General features: G+C 39.9%; 1 protein-coding gene across 2 annotated transcripts in view; it reads left to right on the plus strand.

Annotated features, from left to right (window-relative positions):
• lrfn5a (leucine rich repeat and fibronectin type III domain containing 5a) overlaps positions 1 to 26,661 on the plus strand; it is a 113,322-nt gene that overhangs the window by 30,354 nt on the left and 56,307 nt on the right. For both annotated transcript variants that reach the window (XM_018674816.2, XM_051078192.1), the window contains one exon: positions 21,800 to 21,910. The gene's annotated coding sequence lies outside the window, so the exon portion shown is untranslated. The remainder of the gene's footprint in view (positions 1 to 21,799; positions 21,911 to 26,661) is intronic.

Below are 26,661 nucleotides of genomic sequence, written 5' to 3' on the forward strand. Positions count from 1 at the left end.
ATTGCTCAAGTAACTATCAACTGATTGTTAAATAATATGCAATTATGCTGCAAATATTTTTGCTCAACATGGTTTAAAATGAGCTTGAATTATGAGCTTGTATGAAGGTGCAATGGGACTGTGTGTGTGTGTGTGTGTGTGTGTGTGCAGCCATGAGAGCCTGCACAAAATAGCAATTAGTTGTACACCATAATGCTCATGAACTAAACTCTCAATTAGAAGTAGTTCACTTCATTTATTATTCCCATAAAATTTACTGCAGGTGCAAGCATGCTGTGGAGCTGTGTGTGTGTGTGTGTGTGTGCATGCATAATAAGTGTGTGTGTGTGTGTGTGTGTGTGTGTGTGTGTGTTTCCGTAACCTTTGTGCTTTTGTTTGTGTGTGTGTGTTTTGTGTTTGCAGCTCTCATATATCATCTCTTGGCTGACATTTCTAAAGATACTGCTCTGATTAATCACCTACATGCACATACAAACATTAAAACACACACATACACACACACATGCAGTTTTTCAGAATTCAAGGTTATGGAACAGTTGTCTTTACCTCTGAGTACATCAGAAGGTGACATTGTTTTGGTAGTAGGGTAGGGCAGTGTTTCCAGCTTTGGATCTTGATGTGTTGTGTGTGTGTGCATGTGTCCGTTCATGAGTATGTGTGTGCTTATTGTTCATTCTGTGGGCAAAATAATCCGCACAAGGAATTAGAAGCTACAGAAAAACTTAATTAATAGGCCATTCAAGAGCATTCTTTTTATTTCATACTGCAGGTTCAAAGAAAAGTTGTTTGTGAGAGCAGAGTAAGAAATAGGCAGAGAAGACAGCAAAGTAAGTAAACATTTCTGTAATAACTCGCATCACAGCAGATATTTAGAACTAGACAAAGAATAAGGATAGGGACTATTTAGTGACAAGAATCCCACAGTGCTGTACTGAGAAAAACAGGGACACGGTGACCTATTTTACAAAGAAAGCATTCTGTCACTAGTGTATGATTTTTGCTTCTTAGTAAAGACAGGGAGGCAGCTTCCATTGAAGCTACTTTCACATATCACAGCAAAGTGGAGGAGGCAACGATAACAGAACACCAAAATGGGATTTCAAAATCCTAATGATCAAAAAAAACCCACATCTTTGAGGGATGTCACAGTGGCTTAAACCTTTGAATGTTACTGTGAGATAACCCTGTTGAGGGTCGTATTTTACATTTTCATCTCTGAATGCAAGGTTCTACCAGAGGAGAGTTTGACTGAAAATGCAGAGTCACACATCAGACATGGAAGAATTGAATCACCTCATTATAACTGACCTCTTAATGAACAACTTGTATCAGCCTTGTGTCTATATGATTAAAGGATTCATGTTAATACTGGCAAAAGCTTTGAAGGGCCAGTGAGAATGTTTTAGTGCTTTGCCATTTTTTAAGTGTAACAACCAAGAAACTGCTAAAACCTGTAGACCCACAATATAAAAAAGTATTCTTTTATTGTTTTTGAGTAGTATACAATGACTTTGGTGAATTTGACATACATTAAAGCTGCTATAATCAGCATTTTCATATTAGCAATGAATGAAGCATGTAATGTGAAGAGGGACGCTCGTAGTGACCAATCCACAGTAAAGTACCACCAGCCTCTGAAATTCCTCTTAGCTCTATGAAGATTTATATTGTCTTTTTACATTATTGTTTTGGTTTTTGGACCCGCAACTGTTTTGGTTCACTCTTACCACTCTCAGCAGTGTTGTTTTCAGCTATAGCAGGTAGTTGTTTTCAGCAAAACTCTTAAAGGATCCACTCAGTCATACACTGTTAGCAGTTGGCTCAACATTGGAATGGTTGTCACTGTTCTCCAGTTTTTTTGGTTGTTGTTGGTATTTACACAAATAAGCTGAATAACTAATAATAGCTGAGACGCAGCTGTTGCTCTCTTTACCTACAGTTTAATAAAGGCACACACAGAATGGAAAACAAAAACACCTTTGTCACAGGTGTCCGGTTAAGCTGGCAGGGTACTTAAAGTTAATTCACACCATAGAAACCAGAAACCAAATCAGAATTTTCAGTAGTGGCAGTATATGTCACTGTTGTTTTTACAGGTTGTTGTGCTGCCTCCAAGTGGCCAAAAAAATTATTAATGATTGTTAGTTCTGTTAGTTCTGTTACCGAGTAGCAAAACTGTCCTGAAATCTAAGTCTTTGCACTTCTTTTTTCTTTGTGGATTATAAATTTTGATCTTGTGTTTCTGTGAGTTTTCTCTAGGTGTTATAATTTGGCTGACCTGGCTACTTCTCCAGGATATTACCTAAATGATTGACCATGTATATTCTGGTGTTGGCTTCAGCTCCACATTGACCCCAAAATAAGAATGAAGGGAGAAATAAAGAGGATGAATGAAAATTTTAAGATATATCTAGGACACCTGGGGACTATAGCTTTAGTCAGACTAAGCCAGATTCACACCTGATCTCACAATAAGTTTCCAGATTTTACAATGAATGATTCTTTTTTGTTTTTGTTTCTCTTTCATCCACCCAGTTGGATTTCCTCCAAACTGCATACTCCTGCGCACATAATACTGACTTGAAACACATCATTGTTCACTTGCTCTCATCCATAAATATCTGTTCATCATTCATTCTTTTTCCTGTGTTTGATTTAGTATAGTGCATGAAGATCTGAAACCCCTGCTTCCTGCTTTTTTTCTAGATTTCTGCCCTAAGGTTAATTTCTTCTTGCTTTATGTTAAATGAAGACACATTGCATTTACATTGGTGGCTCAGCCATGTGTCTGATCACTTCTAAAGATTTCTTAGACATAGTCTCAATCAGAAATTGGCTGCAGTTACAACTTGAGTTTATTCATTGTTAATGTCAGCAGGTATGATATATAAAAACGCCACATACTAGAAATATGGTTAGAATAATAAGGTAATTAGATGTCTACTGCTACCATTAGTCGACAGGGGGGACTGCTATTATCACCCTACAGAAAAAAAAGGAAGAGAAAGGTAGGGAAAGTGTTGTATCACAGAGAGGTGGAAAACACAGTGACAACAACAACAAAAGGCGAAGGCAAGTTTAACGTCAGCAAGACAGAGATAGAAGATACAGAGCGCAGCAGTAAAAGTTACAAGTCAAATAAATGCCTTTTAAACAGTGGCACAGTCACTGTCGCCCTTGCAAGCCTTCAGTGTCCACCTTGATGACAGAGCAAGACTGAGAGAACGAGAGCGAGAGACAGCAAGGTGGAGTAAGTGTAATGTCATCTCTGAAAGTGAAAGAGGTAAAGGCTACGACCTGTGTATAGCTCACAGTGCCTGACACAATGACTGTTAACAATGTAATTACATCACTGTCTGGCAGAAAGCCCAGTCCTGCCTAACCCAATATAATACAGACAGCTTGGTCAAAGTAAAGTCATACAAGAGAAAGAGAGAAAAGACACACACACAAGTCCCAGCACTTGTGTGTGTGTCTTATGGATCCTATGGACCCTGGATCTGGTTTTGTATAGTATTTTACCAGGTTGAGAATATTACCTGGTTCCTGAACAAATTAAGACAAAAAGGTCGGATAATTTTGAGTTGAGTTATATTATTATTATCTTATTTTGAAAATGTTGCCCCCCCCAGCTTAATATTATTCACAAAATATGTAAGAAACCAGTATACTAATAATAAACATCACTAATGGACTATGTGGATAGTCACGCTCCACTGGCCTCACAAAAGAAATCTCCTTTTTTAGCATTTAGTAATAGAGTAGAGTAGAGACCCCATGTAACTTTTGAAACAGTGCATAACACAATCTTCCTTTTAAAAATGACAATTTAAAATCATAAGAAATAAAATGCACTAATGCTGAATTCAATATACCCAGGGATTTAGCTACAGCTTTACGACTATGACTAGTAGCTAATAGTAGCTAATGTTAGCTAATGTTAGCAAACTATAGACATGTATAGCTGTATAGCATCAGAGATGTTACACGGCTCCTACATAAAGTCCATCCAGTTTTCTGACTTTATAACTCTTTTTTACTCATGCTACTGTTAAACTAGCATTTAGCATGTCACAAATAATTATTTCAGGGGTTTTTATCACATATGTAAACCATGATGTGAACAATCCTATTTGTTTCCTGCTTATAGTCCCTCTCACTGTCAGTCAAGTCACTAAATGATGATTTAAAGTATAGACTTGAGATTTTTAGGGAAATCCAGGCAAATTTAATGTATTATTGTCCTGTAATTCCCACATACAGCCACAGGGGGCTCAGTAATAGTTTTTTTCACACTTTAAGGCTGAAAATAGATTTTATTTAAACTGATGTTGCCTTCAAGTGCTCCTCCTACCATATTTATTTTTAATGGAAGCATGGGTGGATTAACTCACTAGCGAGTTTAGAGGCAAAAATATAATGTGGGCCCGAGGTGACGCCCTATTTGTGGTAATTTGATTAAGCACAAATTTATGTAGGCGCCTTGTATATTATGATACAAGGCATGCAAGTCAGGCAGACAAGGTAATAATAATTCACAACTTGACTTGACTTGACCTGACACTCTTTAACATCTAAGGTCATATAGTATTGTGCCTCAGTGACAAAATAAATATGTGGTCTTTATGGCCCCTCAGGGTGTGGGACCTCATGTTAGTAGTGTTCTTTGTGTAGTTGGCTATCAGTAAATGACAAAATGTCACCCTGTGGTTGCACATGAGGAGGGTAAATAATGTTTTGATTTATTAGATAATCAAGCGTTTAGTTATTGACACAACACTCACATTTTCAACCCTTGAACATCTCAATTTCTATCATATCTTACATTGTAGTCTCCAGCACCTGAGGTATCATCAGTCCTACTAGCAGAAAGAGTCACCACCAACTGTCCCTCATATTCACAGAATGGGAGATCAAGAGATTTAAAGTGTGTAATAACATCACAGGCAGACTAATTTAATCTGTGGCATAAGGACACCCATTAAATAAAAGAATCTTTTGAATCACTGGATTTTAAAACAATGAAAGATCAGAAGACATGATGCATTTTCTGGTAAATGAGCATTTCACATGCAATCAAATACATGAACTGTGATGTATTGTGTTGTGTTGCGTGCAAGAGCATGGGTGAAAAAAAGGTTGGCTATTATTCATAGGGAGGGTCACTAATGTCATGGTAACCAGATGGTGGGTGTTTCCATCATGATTTTATGTAATACACATATAGGTACCATGGGCCCCACATTATTATGCAATATTAGTGGATGGATTAGAGTGTAATCTCCAAGAGAATGTGTCACACTGAGGTTTATGAAAGCCATGATGGGGGCTTAAAGGCGGGTCATAGGCAAGATGAAGAAATATCAGATCAGAGGAGTGGTATTGACTGGTGGTTATGCACACAATCAGCATTTAAAGCAGCTTAGTGCTGGGAATATTATCCATTCACACAGGAGACAATAGGTAGAAAACATCAGAAGCTGCTATCTCCCAGTTCTCATGTATCTCAGTAAGGACTGTGGGATGCAGTTGAAAAGCTCTGAAGTTAGTGAGTGAACCTTTGTACTTAGGATCTCACCACCATATAATGTGTCATGTTCAGAAGAGACACATATGTTGTTTCTACCACTGAGCATGTTAAAGCTTTTATATAATGTAGCAGTGTTGGTCTGTAACCTCAGCAATTCTACATTTTTGGTCACACATGAATTGAAATTATATGAACTGCACATTTGCTGCATGAGCATGTTTCAGTCTGACAGTGTCTGCATGTTGAGTTGTGTGTGTGTGTGTGTGTGTGTGTGTGTGTACATAATGTATAAATAGACATACTGTATGCAGCTCAAGAGGCAGGGCAAAGCACGCTGCCAGTTCAGTGGGTTCTGATCCACAGGGGCCCGCCACACTGTACAGTAACTGATGAACTGTGACAGGCTTTGGACAAAAAGCCCTCACCAAACTCTACTGCACTGCACTCTGTAATTGTTTCTATAGCGCACCTGTACTTTGATACATGAAATAAACATACATTTTAGCAGTCACTCTAGATATAATGAGTCCCTCACATCCATTTGCACACACTTGTTTCATTCGATTCAAACTCTTCTGCAGAGATTCAATGACTCAGAACTAACTTATAGTCACACTGTTAGATACTGTTTTTCCCCATAGGCTTAAAGTGAACATACTGTAGAACTAAACATATGAGTTACATATGGATGTTAATTAGTTCAGAAGCCACCCACTCAGGCTGAACGGGCCACTGATTTCACACCATGAAAAACAAATGAGCGATTCCACCTTAAAGCAGAATTTCCATAAACCGCTCCTACAACCCTAGCCTCAGCTTGTAACATAAACAAGTCGATTTCCTCTTTACGCAAGTGCTCACAAATCTCAATCCAGTTTTGCCAAGATGATTGTGGCTAAATGAGCAAATTCTTGGGTGGATCTTTCCCTTGGAGTGTTTTAATATGTAGGGGCGTGCTGCTTTATCACGCGAGATGTGAAAAAGCAAATGAGTGTGGAAAAGCAGTCAGAAGCACTTTAACTGCTAATGAGTCTTGTGAGTATTGATACACATTTCAAATGCTTGGAATTGATTTTGGCCCTATAGTTAAACATCTTTCAATGCCCCAAGTGTAGAAAAACATTTTCTAACTAATGTCCAATAACTCACAGATCTGGTCGGCTGCTTATGAATCACAGAATTGAGCTAAGATGGAAGTAATGAGTCAATATGTGAGAAATAAACTGTTCAGATGTTGGTTTACATCAGCAATCAAAAGCACATTATATATAGAAATCGTTTCCATTGGACTGTTGTTGTCTGTGTGTGTGTGTGTGTGTGTGTGTTGCCAGTGGTGGAAGAAGTATTCTTTAATTGAATTAAAAGTAACAATACTACAATGTAGAAACACTCGTTTACTCATTCACTAAAAGTCATCCATTTGAAGTTTACTTATGTAAATACGTAATACATAAATACATAACTATTAGCATCAAAATACTGTATCCTGAAGTAAATGGACTCTGTATGCGGGTCTGACCAGTTTCAGAATAACAGATATTACAACGTATAATGTTATTATATACAATATGTATTATAATATTTGATCATCATCATTATTGATTACCAAAGTAAATGTACTTTCCTCCACTAGGTTGCTTATTTCTTGCTTGTTCATGTTTTTATCTATTTTACCAATACCTGGAACATATAACCTTTTTATTGGCTATAAAAATGAATAACCAAAGTACTAGTATCAGTATGAGTTTCAAAGTGAAAATCTGACTGATAGAGTTCACCAAACATTAGTAGGGCTGCTTAACCTGCCCTTCATTTTCATAATTAATCATTTGATCTATAACGACTATTACCCCGTCCAGTATTTACCTTCAGTTGACAACATACTGTTACTGTTCTTCTGATATTGTCACCCCAAGTGTATAATTTCCCTGTCTGTGCTCAGAATTGAGTGTCAGAGTGCCAGAGCGCCTCACTGCTGACATTCTCTCTCCTCCACTTCTCTCTCTGTGCTGCCTTAAGTTCCCCCTTCATCTGATTTTAACGCTTTTCCTCTGCTTCTTTCCTTTTTTCCCCATTTCTGTCTTGGTACAGGAACACATGAGAATTCATCCCATTCTGGCGGGATTTCAGGCGGTTGCCAAGCAACGGGACTGTTATCAAAGTTCTAGCTGAATGTGTACTCTCTGTGCCAAGCTGTAGAGTACTGTGCGTGCTCCTCTCTGACTGTCAACGACTCAAAATAATCTGAAGAAGAAAACAGTCTTAACTTATGGCCTGTCCAGTCTAGACTTAAAGTCCCAAGATGAAGATGAAATATTTAGTTAGTAAATATTCTATTCAGGATTTACATCAACACCAATATCAAGAACTTGGCACTACGTAGCTACAATAGGCGTGTATGTTCGTTAATATCTCTTCATCCTTGAGAACTCATTTTCTCTTCGGTCAAAGATGCAAACTTGGCTGGAGATACAGCTTCTGTTCCAGATACACTTACTGTACATACACATGCATACACACACATACACATGCACCAGAACACACTGCTGCAGAATATATTCTGGCCTATTTCTCAAAATAATGGGATATGCAGTGTGTGGCGTGCACTTGTCTGATGTCCTTTGAAGTCCACTGACATTTTGTAGAGAGATACATAATTATGCACAGACTCAAACACAGTGTGTATGTGTGTTTGAGTAGGCTGGCCAGTTACATAGGGCTGCAGATCAAAGGCATCTGTGTCTCTATGGTGGACTGTCTTCTCCATCTTTCTTTCAGTTTATCTTTTCAAGGTTTGCAGAAATGATTTTGGTTGAAATCCAGTGCTGCCTCAGTAGCTGTGACCAGAAATATCAGATCACCTACAACTGAAATGAATTGAACAGCCTTCACATGGGAGATGGTCAGGAAAATCATGATCAGTGCTGATGATTGCTGACAAGGAGCAGGTTTTCTTACAGTCTGAAAGCAGTTTTTCCTAAGAATTAAATATGTTTGATTAAAGCACCATATAATATTTTAATATTATCAATGGAGCATATGATTACATGTGATCTGAAAGGAATCACACTTAGTAATGACTCCACAAAGAATTATGACCCAGTACCCTCAGATCTATGGAGCGTTTTAGCATCTTTAAGCTGGTTGTTTTGGTTTTATGACTCGCAACTGCACTGTTTTGTTTCACTGTCCTTATCACCACAGTTTCCAGCAGTATCAGACAGTTTTAATTAAATGCAAAAGCTATGATAAACTGTACACTACCTAACAGAGTGCTGCTTGGGCCACATATTTCCATTTAAACCCAGCCTGAGTCCAAGAGAGTAGTAACAGAGCCCTGCCTGAAACTGACAGACAGTCTTTTAGGTTCTTGAAGATGTTTCACCTCTCAACCAAAAGGCTGCTTCAGTTCAAACTGGACTGCATTGTAGGTGGCTAAAAGTTGGTGTGGTAAGTCCTGAGATCCTTAACCCCCATTCACACCTTGAGACATGTGACCCTAACGACTCACGTGATGTCAGGGTGGGGCAACAACCCACTAACGAGTCACACCTGGACTCATGTGACCCTAACGACTCGCGTAACGACTGGGTGGGTCAGTGACTCCCATAACCACCCGCAGAGGTTAAATACCTGGGACTCCCCAACGAGTTTTCAGAACCGAAGAACCCTTTTGGATGAGAGGTGAAATGTCTTCAAGAACCTAAAAGAAGTCCAGTTGCCATCAACTTAAGCATTTCAGACTACCCTGACCTGGATGACTGAGAACCTTCACAGACATGTTTTATATTAGCTACACACATATATTATACAATGTCATCAGCAGTTCTTCAGTTTTGTTTGGCCAATGGGACTGAACCCAACCTGAACTGCTCCTTCTTCTTCCTCCTATTGAACCTCCAGATTAGCAAAAATAACCTGCATCTTGACTGTGTCCAGTTCTGCAGTCGTGGTATTAAAAATTAATCCACACCTACCAGCCAATCAAGTACTCCCAGTGGCAATGAAGTAAGTGATCTTTAACTGAAAAAAATTAGTGAGGAAACCAGTCTCCTGTAATGACCACCCCACCCAAATTACAGAAGGCCAAACAAAAAAATACCTCACAGCACAATGAAACACTAACCTCACCTCTCTTGGACAGTTTATTCCTCTTTTACTCAACCAGAAAATGGATGTCCTATTATAAAGACTAGTATCTCTTTATCTGTATAGAAACATCTGTAAACTGCCTGAAGAAATGCTCTACATATGTTCTTTACATCATCACTCCGCTCCTTCTTATTCTCGTCTCGTTGTATTTTGAGCACAATCCATCTGCTTGGCTGGCCTGTGAAAATGTATTCAGCCTGACATATCACCAAAATGCAGCTCAATGGACTTAACAGTCTGGAACAAATAACAGTATTATTCTGAGTGGATTACACTTACGCATGCCTAGACCACCTGCTTCATGAAATCGGAATGGCATAAATCCTAAATGAAATAAATAAGGTTCAAATGAAATAAATAAATAAAACTTTATTCCACCACGGGAGATTAAGCCTGTGTTGACTTAGCGAGTGAACGTAAATGCTAAACAGCTGCCTGCCTCCGCTGACAGGTTGGCGGTTTGGCATCGCTGTTTCAAAGAAGGGGATGTTCCTGTCAGCATAACCTCTTCTGAGGCTGAATTGCTGGTAAATTTCCAGACTACCTGGGAAAAAGAACCCTGGTTGTTGACCAGGCTAAAATTGCTTGTTCCAATTGCTGCTCTGAGTCATCCTCGCTTCAAATGAGTCTCCAGCAGTTTGAAGACCAGCAATAAACCACTCACTTTCTGAAAGAGATATAAAGGAGGCTGTGTGGCCAAGTAGGTCTGTATCCTGCTATATTATCGTCTAATTTCAACTGCTTTTGTTTTACTAGAAGAGTTTCTGTCATTTTAATCACCAAATGGCAAATATCTCCATGATGAGTCCTCCATACTCCACACTTTTGCAAGTCTACAAGTTCATTAATAAGCAAGTTCAGGCTTTCACTTATACTGGATGTAATGGACTTACGCAATCAGTAGAAACTCCAACAACATGATATTGTGTTGTTCCAGCTTGTAACTGACATAAATAGTAAATAGCAAAATAAATGCATGTCCTGGATGAAAATAACAAAGTGGCACAAACAAATAACAAATGATGTTCTGATTTAAGGCTGCAACTGTTATTGTTGTTATTGATTAATCTACTGATTGTCTTTTCAGTTAATCGTTAAAATGTCAAGAAACAGTGAAAACAAATGTCAATTGCAGTTTTACAGAGTCACATCTGAAAAGGTTTTGTTTGACCAACAGTCTGAAACCCAAAGATAATAATAATAATAATAGGACATTAAAAAGAAAAGTGGAAAATATTCTCATTCGAACACCTGGAATAACAGAATGTTTTTCATGAAAAGTGCTTGTCAAAGTTTGAAATGATTTGTTTAATCAAGCCAAAATACTAAACATTCACTGTTTCCAGCTCCACAAATGTGACTTTTTAATTGAGTTTTTTTGTGTATGTGTATATAAATTTAAATCAAATTATATTGAGTCTTTGGGTTTGTAAGTTGCCACCTCTCTACATTGCTGACCTTTAACTACAGTCTTCATGCCAAACACTTTGCAATAAAAACAATGCTGTCACACTGACTAATACAGTAAAAGAGATAAGTATCAGTATGTTCAGGAAATGTGAATGTGGGGCCAACAGCAACTCTGAGACAGATATGTGTGTCCTTGCCTCCTTGTTCCTGATTCAGACGTTTAGCTGAGAGCTTTGATTGGTTAAGCCATTTGTTCTGCATATGAAAACCCACAGCAAGTATGAAATCAACACATGTGAAAGTTGATACATATGTCTGGTGTGAAGTGAGGTAGCTAATTAAAGCAGAGACCTTGGGATTTGAGGTGTTGTGTAATTCTGCTGAGTGGGAGGTTATAGTTCCAAAACAGTGAATATGTATTAGAGCATAAAAACCAGACGTCTCAGCACTTGGCCAAGAAATTGTTGAGTCATTGGTATTGATCAGTAAGCCTCCATCCTCCCACAGATTATTGTGGTCATTCTGTGCTATGGAGCATCTCTTAATGTAATGTGCATCTCTGTCAGCCAGAGGATTGTGATAACACATGTAAAATATACTCTCGTGGAGGATTTGACACAGGAGATTTTTTATCCTCTAGCATTAGAGATGAGATGAAAAATCCATATTCTGGATCCCACTGCTGATGGAAATCTCCAACATGACAGAAGTTCTCTTTTTTTTCTGACACTAATTAGCTACTAGCTAATAAATAAATAAAAGATACAAATCTGGGCTCTAGCAGGAATTCTGCTTACTTTAAATATGTTCGAAATTACCTGCACAACACATACAGCTTCCATTTCGGAGCCTTTCCACTGTAATTACTGACATGTTGAGTGTGTATATTCAGTATATAAATATATGCAGTAATGACCTGGAAGATTATCTGGATATGGAGAAGTTTTTTGATAGTGATTTAGCGGTTACTTAGCAACAACTCTGGGTTATGTTAATAACATGCCACTACCAAATATTAAGGCTGAACTCTGCTCTGAATCTGCTCCACACTAATCACAATCCTTGAACCTGTCTGGAATGAAGAAGGACCCAGTGAAACTCACATCTTCACTCGCACAACAGTAACTGTGTTACTGACGGCATACTGAAGTCATGTTCATTTGAAGTGACGAGTCTATCTGTGCTCTGCTTGGGTTGCTTTGGAGCAGCATGCTGTATCTTGACAACTCTTTGATATAACATGACTCAATGAAGAAGGTGCTGGGAAGTCCAGAGATGCAACAGGCTATATTTGACAATGAGTATGATTTGGGATTTTCTCAAAAATGCTGGTTTACAAAATGTCTTTGTTGTGGGTTAAGGACAGTGACATCTACTGTAAAAGGCATCAATCTCTGTTTTCTGCTACAAAACTGAATCAAATTGAGAAAAATGAGCTGTGTGAGCCATACATTCTCTACTCTGTGCAGTGGCTCGTTATTGACAGGCCCTTTGTTGCACAACTGCTCCTCGGTGTACAGACACGTGCATTTAGTTCAAGTAGCCTTGGATGGTTCTCAACCAAAAGGTATAGCAGCATTTTACTGTGTTCAGTGGATTTTCAAGGGACTCTGTGAAAGGCTCTAGAACCAGCAAGGTGGCCTTTTTGCAGTATGTTTTTTTTCTCCACCATTTGCTGCCTCTGTTTGTGTGAAAAGAGCTTAAGTGGAGCTAAGTCGCAAGCAATGGGATTTTAAAGGAAGCCCTGCTTGCACTCAGTGCAACTTTGCTGTGTGCTGAATGTGCAGCGCTGTGGGAGTGATGCTTGAAGTTTTAAAGAACTGGATGCCCACTTTCTTTGCCCTGCATTCTTACATTCTCAGCCTCTGTGTTCGCTGTTTTATGGAGCTGTTTTGTGAAAGGTGAAATGATAGTTTGGTGACACCCCAAGGAAAAAGGCTCCTTTATGATTCAGTTAGAGCACAGGGCCTACTGGTTAAGTGCCTGCTTAAAGAAACCAAGGCAGGTACGGCTGCATGGCTTTTACTCCTCAGCTCCAGGATAACCTTACTTAACACTGTGTGTCTCATCTGCCTTATAACATAGCATTATGTGCTTAAGGGGGCACTGGAGGATCTGAGATTATTTGTCTGATAGTTGACTGGAGCAAGATCTAGTTTCTTTACCTCTGTTCCACATTTACATCCATTTACATCTCACTCCCTTTATCTTTCTCGTCAGCCTCATTCATTCCTCTTTGTTCCAACTAAATGACAAGCCTGAAGCACTTGCTGACTGACTTGATGGAACATTTGCATCCGTAACAGCTAAATAAGTCTCTAAGTGCAAATCTGATTCACCATTAGGAAACAGTAACGTCCTCATAAATATATTGAAAAGAACTGGGTTTGTTAAGGGTGAATGTGAAAATAAAGTTCATAAGGTACCCTGAAGGCTACGCATGGTTGATTTTTTTTCTGCAGTTTTAAATCTTGATGCATGAAATACAAAGAGGGGATTGATCTCGCTTCCTCTGAGACAGTTTGGTGTTTCCACCGTGACAAGGGTGGGTGGATCGAGCCAGCTATGCTGAGGGATGATGGCAGCAGAGAGCGAGCTGGGTGAGGACAGATGGATGGACACAGAGATAGGTGAAGAGCGAGACAGGGAGAGGAGGGGTGGGGAGCAGTCGTAGAGATGGAGGAATAGAGAGAAAAAGAATGACAGATGCAGGAGATGAGAGATGGTCCAGCTGGAGAGACCCCCACCCCCACACTCAGTCTCTCTCTCTCTCTCTCTCTCTCTCTCTCTCTCTCTCTCTCTCTCCTCTCCCTCTCCCTCACACATACACATACACACATATGAGATGTTGTCATCTGGTGTTTGCATTTTTACATTGAGCTATAAAATAAAAGCATCATGTGAGGCTGTGAATAACAGAAAATGACTGTCCGTCTGCTGCCTTGTGAAGCAGTTCATTTATTAACTTCTCTTTCTTATCAAGTAAGAGTGTGAAAATATATAATATATAATACCAGGTTTTCCAACATTATAAAACGGTATTGTTATTAATGCTGAAATCATCAGTCAATTGAATGGTTCCTTGAGAGATAACTATTTTCATAATCATTTCATTGTTAGTCATTTATCAAATAAAAACATTGAACATTTCCTGCTTGCAGTTGCTCAAATGTGAAGATTTTCTCTTTTTTCCGTTTCCTACTCCGCTTCAGAATACTTGGATACTTGTTTTTTTTAGCAACACAAACAGCATGGCTGTTAGGATGACAGTGTTGGTCTGTAAATGTAGATGGATTCACATGAAATTTAGTATAAACGCTGATGGTCTCCAGAGGATGATTCTCATGACTTTGTTAATCACCAATACCACTGTGAGCTTGGTGTGTGGTTTTCAGTCAAATATCTAAACCGCTATTGGATGAATAGCGATGACTTTTCATCTGGCACCAGCACCAGTTCCGAATTTAAGTCTGTTTAGATACCTGCGAAACAAATGATCAATGAATGCAGATGTTAGCTTGCAGGTATGCTGCACTAAGATGGTGAACATTGATGGTTGTCATTTAGCCTCACAAAGTCACTGGGCTGTTCGTCATTTTTTTACCCCATTGGTCTCAGGACTGAACAGATGGCAGAGTTGGTTTGGCAGTCCACCCCTCTGGTGTAGAATGAAATATTGCATCAACTATTGGATGGATTGCCATGAAATTTGATATTGATTAATGGTGACACGAGGACGAATCCTATTGACTTTGGTAAAACAATGATGTTTCATCCAGCACCACCAGCAGGTGAGATTTCTTATCAAATGAAAAACCTGTACATCTACATGATGGATTGGTAGTGGCACAAACATCAGTGCAGACATTCATGGTCTTTGTAAACTGTGGTGATCTCATTTCTTTCAAGTTTCAGTCTGTCCAGTTCCTTGGTTATTACCCTTAGTCTTGTTTATTAAAGGTCAGACAGAATGAGGGTTTATGATCTGGCAGCATGTCTTGGACATGTATAGGCTTCATGACAAACAAATAAAGAAAAATGATAATTTGGTCAGAAATATGGTAGTTACAGCTTTAGTTGTTCACAGACATACATTAAGCCAGTGCTTTCAGGCCTTGTGTCAAAATGTGACTAATATAATGGTGGTGCCGTGGTGACCACAGCTGGTGAATGTGTGTGGTGTCATGTGAAAATCATTTTAAGGAAATTTATGAAGCCTTGCCAATGTTTTGGATTTGTTTTAGAAATAAAGAGTCAAATAAAAAATACCAGATGCCTGAGATGTTGCCAAGTCCATGTCAGTCCAGAGCTGTTGGTGTCTGTTTTATAAACCCACAGAGCATGCTTGTAGTCCAGTAATATGTAAATAAGCACTTAGCCAGTTACTGGGTAACTGAGCTGCATTTGAACATAGTCACAGCTGGTGTTTGTTGTGTTGTCTACACTGATGCCATTGTTTTTGATGTGTGTGTGTGTTTATTCAATGGGCATGTAGTTTATTTGCATTGACTCCAGTTTCACAGCTGGTGATTGTTGCAGCTTTGCAACAGTGAGCCATGTTCCACTCATATGTGCTTGCTAAAATCCTGTGTGCATATTCAGGCACACACACACACACACACACACACACACACACACACACAAGCTTGTGTAACCACCAGTGACTGACCACACCTCAGTTATATAAGTGCTCTCTGTAGTACTCTACCAGCTCTGTGGTGTTTCAGAGTGACTGGATGAGTTAATGTGAGTAAATGCGTGGGAGCATCCATACTGTGCTCTATTACTACTGAGTGGGTTTGATTTGAAGATATCACTGCACTAATTAGACTTACTCATCTTCCAGTTCACTGTGTACACTCATCCATACCTGCAGTTTCCTCTTCATCTGCAAAGCTAACATGGTGTGTTTGTAAGATAAGATGAGTCAGTATGATCTTTATTGCCACTGAAAGGACAAGGGGGGACATTAACAAAGGATAAAGGTGTAAACTGAAGAATTAAAACAAAAAAGAAAAGAAAAAAGAAGTTAGGAAAGCATATGTAAATGCAAACCAAACCATAAGCATCTTTGTGGTGATAATAAAATGATAGCTTCCAGGCCAAGAGCAGTGAAAATGCAAATTCCTTTAGCCAGCAAAGACGCTTCATCCATCTTATGCAGATTCTGCCTCATAAGCTTCAAATATTCTTTAAGATTAGGTGGATGAAAGTCTTGTATATCCAAGAAAAACAGCTCGGCTTTTATCATATAAGTGTCGTACAATGGGTTTTCAAAATAGTATATAAGCACAAATAGACGTTCTTCAAAGGAATTAATTGCAGGCGTTCATCATACATTAGAATTCGTATGAACTTTGTGATAACTACTAAACTATTAACATGTAGTGTTACTGACAGTAGATGATTTGTGCAAAAAAAAGAAAAAAGTTTATGTGTATTCTCGCACATCTGTATGGCTACTTTATATCAGAACTACAGGATTATCATATAGAGGTAGCCACGTTACTGCCTGTCACTTTGATCATGAAGGTGACACTACTCTATAGACAGGATACAATATAGTATAAAACTGAGTATATATAGTTCAGAGAATATTATACATCCAAGACAAAACTGACAGAAAGGCAGGGCTGAGAGAAAAAGGGGCAATTATAAATCTGTCAGCTGCTTCAGCACCATGGACAGCACCATGGATTTATCAGTACACAGCACAGTTAGGCTCCTGGTATTTCAGAGCCATACATTCTAACTTGCACAAACCTCAGTCAGATAGAAGATCAAAGAGTCAGACAGACTAAACTTACATATCCAGCTAAACAACCCCTCCGCCTGTGCACTCTCTGTGCTGTTAGCGGGTGCAGAGGGGTGGTGGCAGGTTAACAAGGGAGATGCATTTTGGTCATTTTGCTAACAGGAGGAATGGCATCTCCTTTCATCCTCTCTCAAATCACCTACTGATGTGCAGCACAGATGATAATAATTCTTTCAAAACAGATTCAAGAAAGTGAGAAAGGCCTCAAGACCAGATGGGTCACAATATTTCTTGGCTAATTTGACTCAAATCTCTTCTCTGCATGTCAGAGAATTAGTTAAATGTTTCTCATCTTCTTTTTAGTCTCTGATAATATTTGAGCTGCACCAAATGTCTTAATCATTGTTTCATTTATTAGTTTGCCATTGTAGTTGGTGGCTGTCTTGAAACTTTACTTAAAAAGTACAAATTTTCAACCAAATTAAAAACATTTTCCATATCATCGCCTTGCAATATTTGTTTTACGTCTCATTTGTTATTTTAGCTAATACCTATGTAGATCCAAACAAAAATCAAAATGAAGCAGTTCCTATTAAAAGCATTACTACATTTTGTTTTTGTTTTGTTCAGGCACCAAAAAGTCCACAACTTGTTTGTGCATCTGCTCCACTGGTGCGTTAAATATCACTGCAGCACAGATCAGAAGCTCTGGCTGCCGTCTTTATATTTATCTCATCTAGGAACATTGGTTACCCTTGGTATTTATTCTAGCTGCAGTTCAGTTGAAGGAAAAAAAAACAGCACAGGACGACAGAGAAGCAGAGAAGAGCCAGAACACAATGTTTTTCTGAAGCTTCTTGCAAACTGCAGTCAGCGGGGCTTTTGAAGAACTATTACACGTGACTCCAGACTATTTTTTTTTCTGGTGGCTGTTTTCTGATGGAACTCTGTATTCAGGAAGCCCAGCTATTTGAAACACACCTTATCCACTATTTGCAATATTTTACATTTATACAAAAATCAACTTGACACTGCTCCTGTTTTCTATTTATGAGCTTAGAAATGAATAGAGGGCACAGTCATTAATTCCCTCTATACAGTCCTCCATAGATCAGAAAGCTTAAGCTGTGAATCTGCAGTGCAGTGCTGTACACAGACAGACAATTGCAAACTCATGCGCGCACACGCACACACACACACGTACAGACGCTACTCTCCTGCTTACTGACCTGTTTCAATAATTCAGAAGAGTGACTTGCTGGCTGGCTGGCAATGGGCTCTATCCATCGACTCGGTCAACCATTACACATAAACACTCACACATACTCACACACACACACACACACTTACACACAAACATAGTGTTTGCTATGCTTGGCAGTTTTACATCTATGCAGCTTAACATACCAAACAGGCTTCAGAGATGTGATTCCATAAGGATATGGCACCTGGATGAACACACAGAAATGTAGTGTTGCTATTTCCACTAGTTTGATTCATTTTAGAAACAGAAGATAATAGAGTTCTACTTAAATAACCTACTCATACAAGTATAGATGTTTTAGCTTTATAAAAACACATTTAAAACTCCAGGAACACATTTATTTTGACAACAAAGGTTTTCAGCAAAGACAGCATTGCGGCCAAATTTAGGTGCTTAGCTCATCTGAAAATTCAAAAAATTCAAAGGTGGTTAATTTCTACAACAGGTCATATGTGCCCTCCAGTTACTCAGAAATTGTCTTATTTGTGTCTTCCTTGCTGCTTTCTAGCCACTGCTAGCTTTGCTTGCATTTGCTTTGCAGGGCTTCAGTCAGGAACAGCCTGCTTCCGTGTAGGACATGTGAACCCTGATGCTTCAGTATATGCAGGTTTTCATCCAGATGGTGCCAGGGCTAAGCTTACATGACCTTCTAACTGTAGGCTGACATCTTGTTACGTCCTGTTTTTACTTCTACACTTGATAAATACAGAAGACATGACGTGTAAGTGTGAAGTCTTGAGTAATTGATCGCATTTTCAAGTAACTTCTTGAACACTTTGTCCGTACTTTTTGTCTTTTTGTCATATTTGTTGATGAGACCATGTTAGTTCACACGTCATTGATGTTTGTTTGTTCTAATTAGATTATTTCAACTAAATTAGCTTCAATAAGTCACTGCCATCAGCAGTGTGTATCAGCTGACCAGCTGAGGAACATGTGGGAGCTTAATGTCTTGACTTAAAACACTTACTTGTAATCATTTCTCGTTAATATTATTTATTCACTTACATATACTTGCAGCTTCTAGAAGATATGTTACCTTTTGGTATAACGTGCCAATGTGCACCTTGAGTTACTGCACTGTGAATGATGTCATTTTGTAATGATTGGTGGAACATACATCCTCACTTTGATGGCACGAACCATAAATATATGATACCTGTCGAGTCTCTGTACACTACCCATACTGTGAACTCTAAAATTAAGAAGAAACAAACAGTAATTCAGCAGACTTCCTGCAGCTGTGCAGCCTAGTTCTGCCTTTTCCTAGTTTGGAGTTACATAAGATATTGAATAATTGAAAGTAATTATTTTTAGGAGACATTTTTTTCTGGGGACAGGATTCTTGTTTCACGTGGGGTTTCGCCAAAGCTTTCATCATCATCAGGAACCCATGTAGAGCACAGTTACAGTGGCATTTCACCCCAGGTACCTGGTCTCATTAAAGGACAATGCACTCTTTACAAGGTCCAGAGCAAAACTGAGTAAATGTCGTCTCACCCCGGGGACACAGGCTCATTAGACTGCACCAGTTGTGTTTTCACACTGGGAATCTACAAGAAGCTAACCACTGACCCACACTTTATGTAATGCTGTTGTCTGGTGCAACTTTAATGCTTTGTGCTGCTATGGATTTCTTCAAAGTTTAATACTGCTGCTGTTGTGCCACCGTCAGACATACTAAAAAATAGATTTGATGATGCCAGATATGATATTTTGCAAGGATACAAAAGCTTCTATAATAAAAAAGCACACAAACAAATAGCATATTTTAGACAGGTGAGATAGATGAGATTAGGTAGATGACTTTTATTTGTCTGTTTGTATCTGTAAATAGCTACTGTAACAAAGTTTGGTGTGGTGTTACATAAAAGCCTTGGACTAGATTCTGCTATGCAGGCAAATTGTTAGAACACTTTCCACTTTGTAGTCGCAGTCATGTTTCTTTCAGGGTCATATTCAGGGTGGGAGAGCACTTAGAATCAGAAATACACATATTTAAAGAAAGAAACAGACAATGATTAATTCATCAAATCAATCAAGCACTAATTTGTGTTTTTAGTAGTGAAAACCATATTTATTAGTGAACATTTATGTGCCTATCCCATGCAAGCATTTCTTTTCCGGGGGCCCAGTGGAAGTTAAAGCTCATGCCCTTCCATTAAGGGGGTGGTCCTGCATATTAACACCACTCAATCGCTTCTGCTGCTCCTGGCAGATTTGCTGACAAAGAGGCATGATTTTACCACCGTATCATTTTAATTATGGTGTCTCCATTTTTTCAAGGTCATATCGAGAGTGGAGAATTAATAAATCCCAACCCTTATCCATCATTCAGTTCACGTTACCTGTACCAGTATATACTGTATCCAACTTGCTGTCTGATAAGGTTTTTTTAATGACTTTTTCTACCATTTCTGTGATGCATTCACGTCAACTATAATGACAATAATAAATAAATGAATAACTTGCGAACAGACAGTCAAACTTGTGATAGCAAAAACCAGTGGCAGATTTAGGAAAGGTAGATATTCTGTGTGTGATAAAATGGAGTTTGTGTGTTTGTGCTGGTCTAGGCAGATTTCATTATAGGCTGACTGTGATAACTCTTTGTGTGTGTGAGATCCTGCTGATACCAGACACCACCACGCTATTGATGTGAGAGCAATCTCTAACGCTTCTCCGCATCTATCTTTATCTCCTTCCATCTTTCTCCGTTTCATTTTCACATTCATCCCTGTTTTCCTGCTTTTCTACCTCTCGCCATACTCCACTGTTTTTTTCTTTTCTTGGTATCATCCCTCTGTGTCCTCAGGCCCCCCCCCCTTTTCACCGCTGCCACCCCCATGCCCCCTCGTCATTTTCTTTTTAGCCCTGTCCTACCCTTCCTTCCACCTTACTCTTTGCCCTCGTTCTTTTCTTTCCTCCTTCCCTCCTTCTCTCCATCGCTCCCTCCATCCTGCTGGCTCAGCTGGTACAGAAGCAGCCTTTGTTTCAGCTGTGTCCTCTATCCTTTGAAGGAGGAAAGCTGAAAAGCGAGAGGGAGGGAGGAAGAGAGGGATTGAGGGAAGAAGCGAAGCATGGAGTGAAGTAGGAGGTGGGTGGGGGTGGGGTGGTCCAAATGGGAAAATGGAATTAAAAAAAAGGTAGAGAAAGCGTGGGAGGATGAGGAGAAGCAAGGGGGGAAAGAAGGGGAGAAGGATGAAGGGAGGGGAGGAAGGAAGAGGGATATCTTTGGATCAATGGTCAGGGTTGTTCAAGTCATTGATATCCAGTAGCAACAACATGTGAGGGCAGATTTCCTGTGTGTGTGTGTGCTGGGAGGGGGATCAGTCTTCAAGACGTGTGCTCTCAACTTAGCACACTTCCACTTGGGTTAATGGTGCACGGTTGCAGCGCTTTAGTTCTCACTTAAAGGCCAAGCAAGCAGTTTATTGATAAGTAAGCTGTTTTTGAACACAGTTAACGCCGGAGAAACCTGTACACCTTTTACTGCAAAGTAGGTCAATAAAATAAAAATAAAAAAAACTAAGTCACTACAAATACACTATAAATATAACAGGTTGTCAAAATGTGGTGTGGAGACACAGACATTGTCAAAAGTATCGTTTTATGTCTTTTTTTGTTGAAGTTCTGAAATTGAGTGTATTGAAGACTCATTTATCTTCTCTTATTTCCTGTTGTCTAGTGACTGAAAACACACAGAAGATTTTGGACCTGCATCCTCATCCATGATGTTATAGCTGCGGTAACATGTGATTCCTGACGCAGAGTGTTATCAGCTGTTACGTCTCTGAAGGTAAGATCTTTTTTTGGTCTTTTGAATGGATTTGCTTAAAGGACTAGTTAAACATGTTTAGGGATGTCTGCCTGTTAAATATGATCCTACAATCAGAAGGTGATTAGCTTAATTTTGCATTTAAACACCAGAAACAGATTGAAATAGCTAGCCTGGCTTTGTCCAAAAGTAACAAACTTTCAAGCACTTTAAAGCTCACTGGTTAACGTATAATAGAGATTAGGGGTAAGATATGATACAAATGAGATAGAAAGTGTTAAAAAGTGAGTTTCTAAGGTGGTGGTCGATGATTTTTTTTTTACCTTTGGACATACTCAGCTATTTTCTTCCTGCATCCAGTCTTTAAACGTAAACTAATTGTTGTCTTGGGTACCCCGAATATTTAGCGAAAGCGAAATTTCGGTATTTCCCAAAATGCTGACCTACAACAAATCTGCTGCTGAAACTTTTTCTAAGTTTGCTAAACTTTTTCAAACAGAGCGAGACTTACAGTAATGGAGAACAAGATAGCCTCTTTTTGTGAAACCAGGCTCTGGCATTGCTTAACAGAGTTGGAGTTACATTACTCAAGGAAAGCTAGATCTGGGTCAAAGCACCAGACTTCGGATCTGTCACCTGGATGCCAGGTCAGCTTAGTTTGTCCTTGTAGTGGAAACAGAGATCTAGTGGAAACTACGTTAGCTTTTTGGCTACGTCTAACTCGTGTTTGGCCCTGCAGTGGAAACCTGAATAGTGTTATTTAGCTCTATGTGAGTTTGCCATGGAAATTGGATTAGCCCTGTTTTACCCTGTGGTGGAAACTAGTCTTGTTTTAACTAAGTGTGAATGCACAGTGGAAATCAAGCTAGCCCACTGGCTGTTTCACTAAAAATCAGCTGTGCCTGTGGTCTTAACCACTGGTGTGTGATCACTCTTCCTTTTTTACTAGAAAATCTTTCATTCACTTTTTTCTCCAACCCATCCTTTCTCATCATCTCTTATCAGTATTGTTTTCAGGCTGGATTATGTTAGCTTGTCATCTTCATACCTCCTTTCTCTGTCAGAAATCCACCTCTAACCTCCTTACCCCCCGAGACTCTGCTGCTGATTCCCTCTCCCCCGTGCCCTCTCTCTCTCTCTCTTTTCCCCAGCCTGCTTTCCCCTTTGCTCTCCTCAGCTGGCTGTGTTAGATCTACACTTCTAACCTCAATATGTCCCTGTGGGATGTGGCTGACTGCTGAACTCAGCTAGAAAGAGGCAGGAGCAGAGGATAGAGGGAGAAAGTGTGGAGAGGAAAGAGAGGGTGAAAGTAGAAGGTGGAATGTGGGAAGATGAAGTCAAGAATCTATCTATCTATCTATCTATGTGGGAAACATGACAATTATGGCTAAAGCTATAATCTTTTCAACCTTGATGCTACAGAATGTTCTCAAAACAGTCTGTATGGATGTGTGTGTGTGAGCTATACATTTGAAACAATGCCTCAGGCAAACATGAGATCTGCTCTGATCAGAACAAATTGCACACACATGAATATAAAGGGTGTTTGCTGAGATATAATCATAGCTGGAGGTGGAGGATTCTCAAAGTTTATTATCCAGTGATCTCGACTTGGGCCCAGTGCATGTATGTGTGTTTGTCTGTGTCATTCACAGTATCTTCATCACTGTCCCTCATCGTCTTCGCTCTAAAAATGGATGGGTGTCTTCCATTAACATTTAATACAGTTTTTGTCTTTTTTTTTCTCTTTACAGGCTTGTGGTAATGTAACAACATATCTAAGCTAGGCAGAATAAGTCAGGCAACTGAGAAATATTAGGAATGGGCATGTCATGGTTTGCATTTGTGTCGACAGGTTTTCAACCTGTCACAATATTAGGAATGCATAGAGGAGAATCATAGTGCTCCAGTATCTATTTACTCAAGTACTTTACTTAAGTACAGTTTTCTGGTACCTCCACTTTCCTCGAGTATTTGCATTTTCTGTTACTTCTATGAAGATTCATTCAGAGTAGTCATCCAGATCGTGGTTATCCAAGAGGGGCTGAGTTGAAGGCAACAGGACTTGGTTGTGTACTGACATTTCATAGACCAAACAAATGATCAACAATGAAAAAGATTAATCGATTATGATTATGATGAATTGATTGTTAGTTGTAAAATTAGTGGAATGGCTCTTTTTTTTGCACTGAAACTACGGATGCTCAGGATACTTTCAGCACAGATGAAAATGTCTATAAGAATTCACGGATATAGTACAGCATGTATGATATCTTTTTGAAATATATATAGCATGTGTGTGTTTGAGTTCACCTGGTTCATGTTTCTTCTCAGCACCTGTCAATCATCCTTTCCAGCAAATGCGCAGACACACTGTGGGTGAGAGACATAAAGTCATAGAGCATGTTTTTTTGTTTTTTTTTTACCTTTCTCATTGCTTCAGGGAGAGAGAGAATGTGTGAGATGCAGAGACAGGCAGGGAGAGAGATGAGAGATCAAACAGCAGCCTGTGTTTGTTTTATCTTTTTAATGAACAAAGTGCCACACATTTCAATGCTGTGGAGTTCACTCAGAGGCCTGCACACTGATGGGGGAATTCAACCCGCAACCCTCCAGCTTCTGAGAGCGACTTGAACTAATGCCCTCTTTAGAGCTGGATCACCCTTGTGGGTGTGTGTGTGTGTGTTTGTGTGTATAGACCAGCATGTGTATTTCTGTATGCATTTGTGCTGAAGCCCTCGACTGCTCAGCAAAACACATCAAAGTCAAAGTCAAGTCTCCCTCTGTCCCCTACTCACTTTGATGAATGGAAGCCTGGATGGAGGGATGGATGGATGGAGGGAGGGGAGGATGAATAAAAAGGGAGGAGATGGAGAGGGGGATGAATGAATGACTGAAAGTACAAGGAGTTCAGAATGGATTGACGGATGGGGTGGGTGGGGGGAGTACGTGAGATGGAAGTAGATGGATGAAAGGGTAGGCAGATGGGTTTGACCTTTCCATCACCCTCTTCAGACATGGCCCTATAAGGCACAGATTTAGTCACATTTTCTTCTGGGTTTTTTTGTATTTTTTCCTCTATGTTTTTGTCCCCTCTCCACTTTTTGAAATATGCCAAGGATTTGATTTTTTCTTCCAATGCTCTTTTTAGCATGTTTTTCTTTCTACTTCCTGTCTCTTTACTTCTTTCTCCTCTCCTCTTTCCTTTTTTTCTTCTTCATTCCACTTAATATGTGTACCCACTTATCATTTTTCCTTTCTCATCTTTATCCAATATTTCCTTTCCCCTCATTTTCCTTTTCTCCTCATCACATCCCATCCTTCGTCTTCTCTCCACAGTCCTCATCTGCTGCTGCTTTCCTCTGTTAACCTCTTCTTTACCTACTCCTCTGGCAGCTTGTGTATGGGATAATCTCACCAGGCTGTGTGTGTGTGTGTGTGTGTGTGTGTGTGTGTGTGTGTGAGAGAGAGAGAGAGAGAGAGAGAGAGAGAGAGAGAGAGAGAGAGAGAGAGAGAGAGAGGAGTTTGCTCCCAGAGAGTTAAAAGACTGTGTAGATCCCTGGGGGGAGTTTGGCTGCCGAGACCTGCCCAGGGCTGGCCAGGCCTGGGTCACCAAGCTAACCTCCTCCCCCTGCTTCACTTCTGGCCTCTGAGGGATAATAGGTGTGAGGAAGGGAGAGGAGAAGAGAGGGGAGGAGAGATAAAGGGGAAACGAAACCGAAGGGAGGGAGATAATTCATACATGAGAGGAAATGCAAATACATAAGACACACACCCTAAGGTATTTAGTTAGTCATGCTTAAAACTCTCTCCGTCTCTCTCTCTCTCCCTCTCTTCTCTCTTTCCCTCTGTTGCTTGTGCAGTGGTTAGCCATGCTGAACACTTCCAAAGTGATCTTTACTTTACCCCCCCCCCAAATCAGCAGCAGCAGACAACCACTCCCAGCATGACACAGATACCCAATGTAGGCTGTACAAGAGAACACAGATGCAATTTACCATGGCATCTTACACAGGCGTTTTATTAAAAAACCAAAGGAGACAGCATAAAAACAGTTGATTTAAAGTTTGTGGAAGTAAGACTTGTAAAATCGTGTCATGACCGTGTCGGCTTTATCAAGCACACGGCAGGGCAGGACTCCAAATGCAGAACTCAAACACAATCAAAGTTCAGGTTCTTTATTACAAGCAAAAGTCCAGTACACGAGTAGGCAGTCCGATAAGGCAACAGTGTCCAAAGGGAATAGGCGAAAATCCAAAATCAGGTAAACAGGCAACGGTCAGGAACACAAGAAGTCAAAAACAGGAAACAACGCTGGAAAGCTGACACGAGGGACAAGACAATCTGGCAACTGCCAAGAGGAAGAGACGCTGACTAAATACACCTAGACAAGGAGATAACGAGACACAGGTGAAACACATAAGGGCGGGGACAGTAATCAAGACAAGGAAGTAAAGAGAACTGGAGTAACCAAGGGACAGGAAACAGGAAGACAAGACAAAAATACCAAAATAAAACAGGAAACATTCAAACCCTGACAGTACCCCCCCCTCTACGGCCGGCACCTGACGGCCCAGGATCCTGAGGGTGCTGGCGGAGAAAGTCTCTAATAAGAGTGGGGTCCAGGATGTCCTTGGCTGCAACCCACGACCTCTCCTCCGGACCATAACCCTCCCAGTCCACCAAGTATTGAAGCTGGCGTCCACGGCGACGGGATGCGAGGAGTCTCCTCACAGAATATACAGGGCCACCGTCGATGAGCCGGGGGGGTG

The sequence above is a fragment of the Lates calcarifer genome, linkage group LG19 (genome assembly GCF_001640805.2).
Source record: "Lates calcarifer isolate ASB-BC8 linkage group LG19, TLL_Latcal_v3, whole genome shotgun sequence".
Taxonomy (NCBI): Eukaryota; Metazoa; Chordata; class Actinopteri; family Centropomidae; genus Lates; species Lates calcarifer.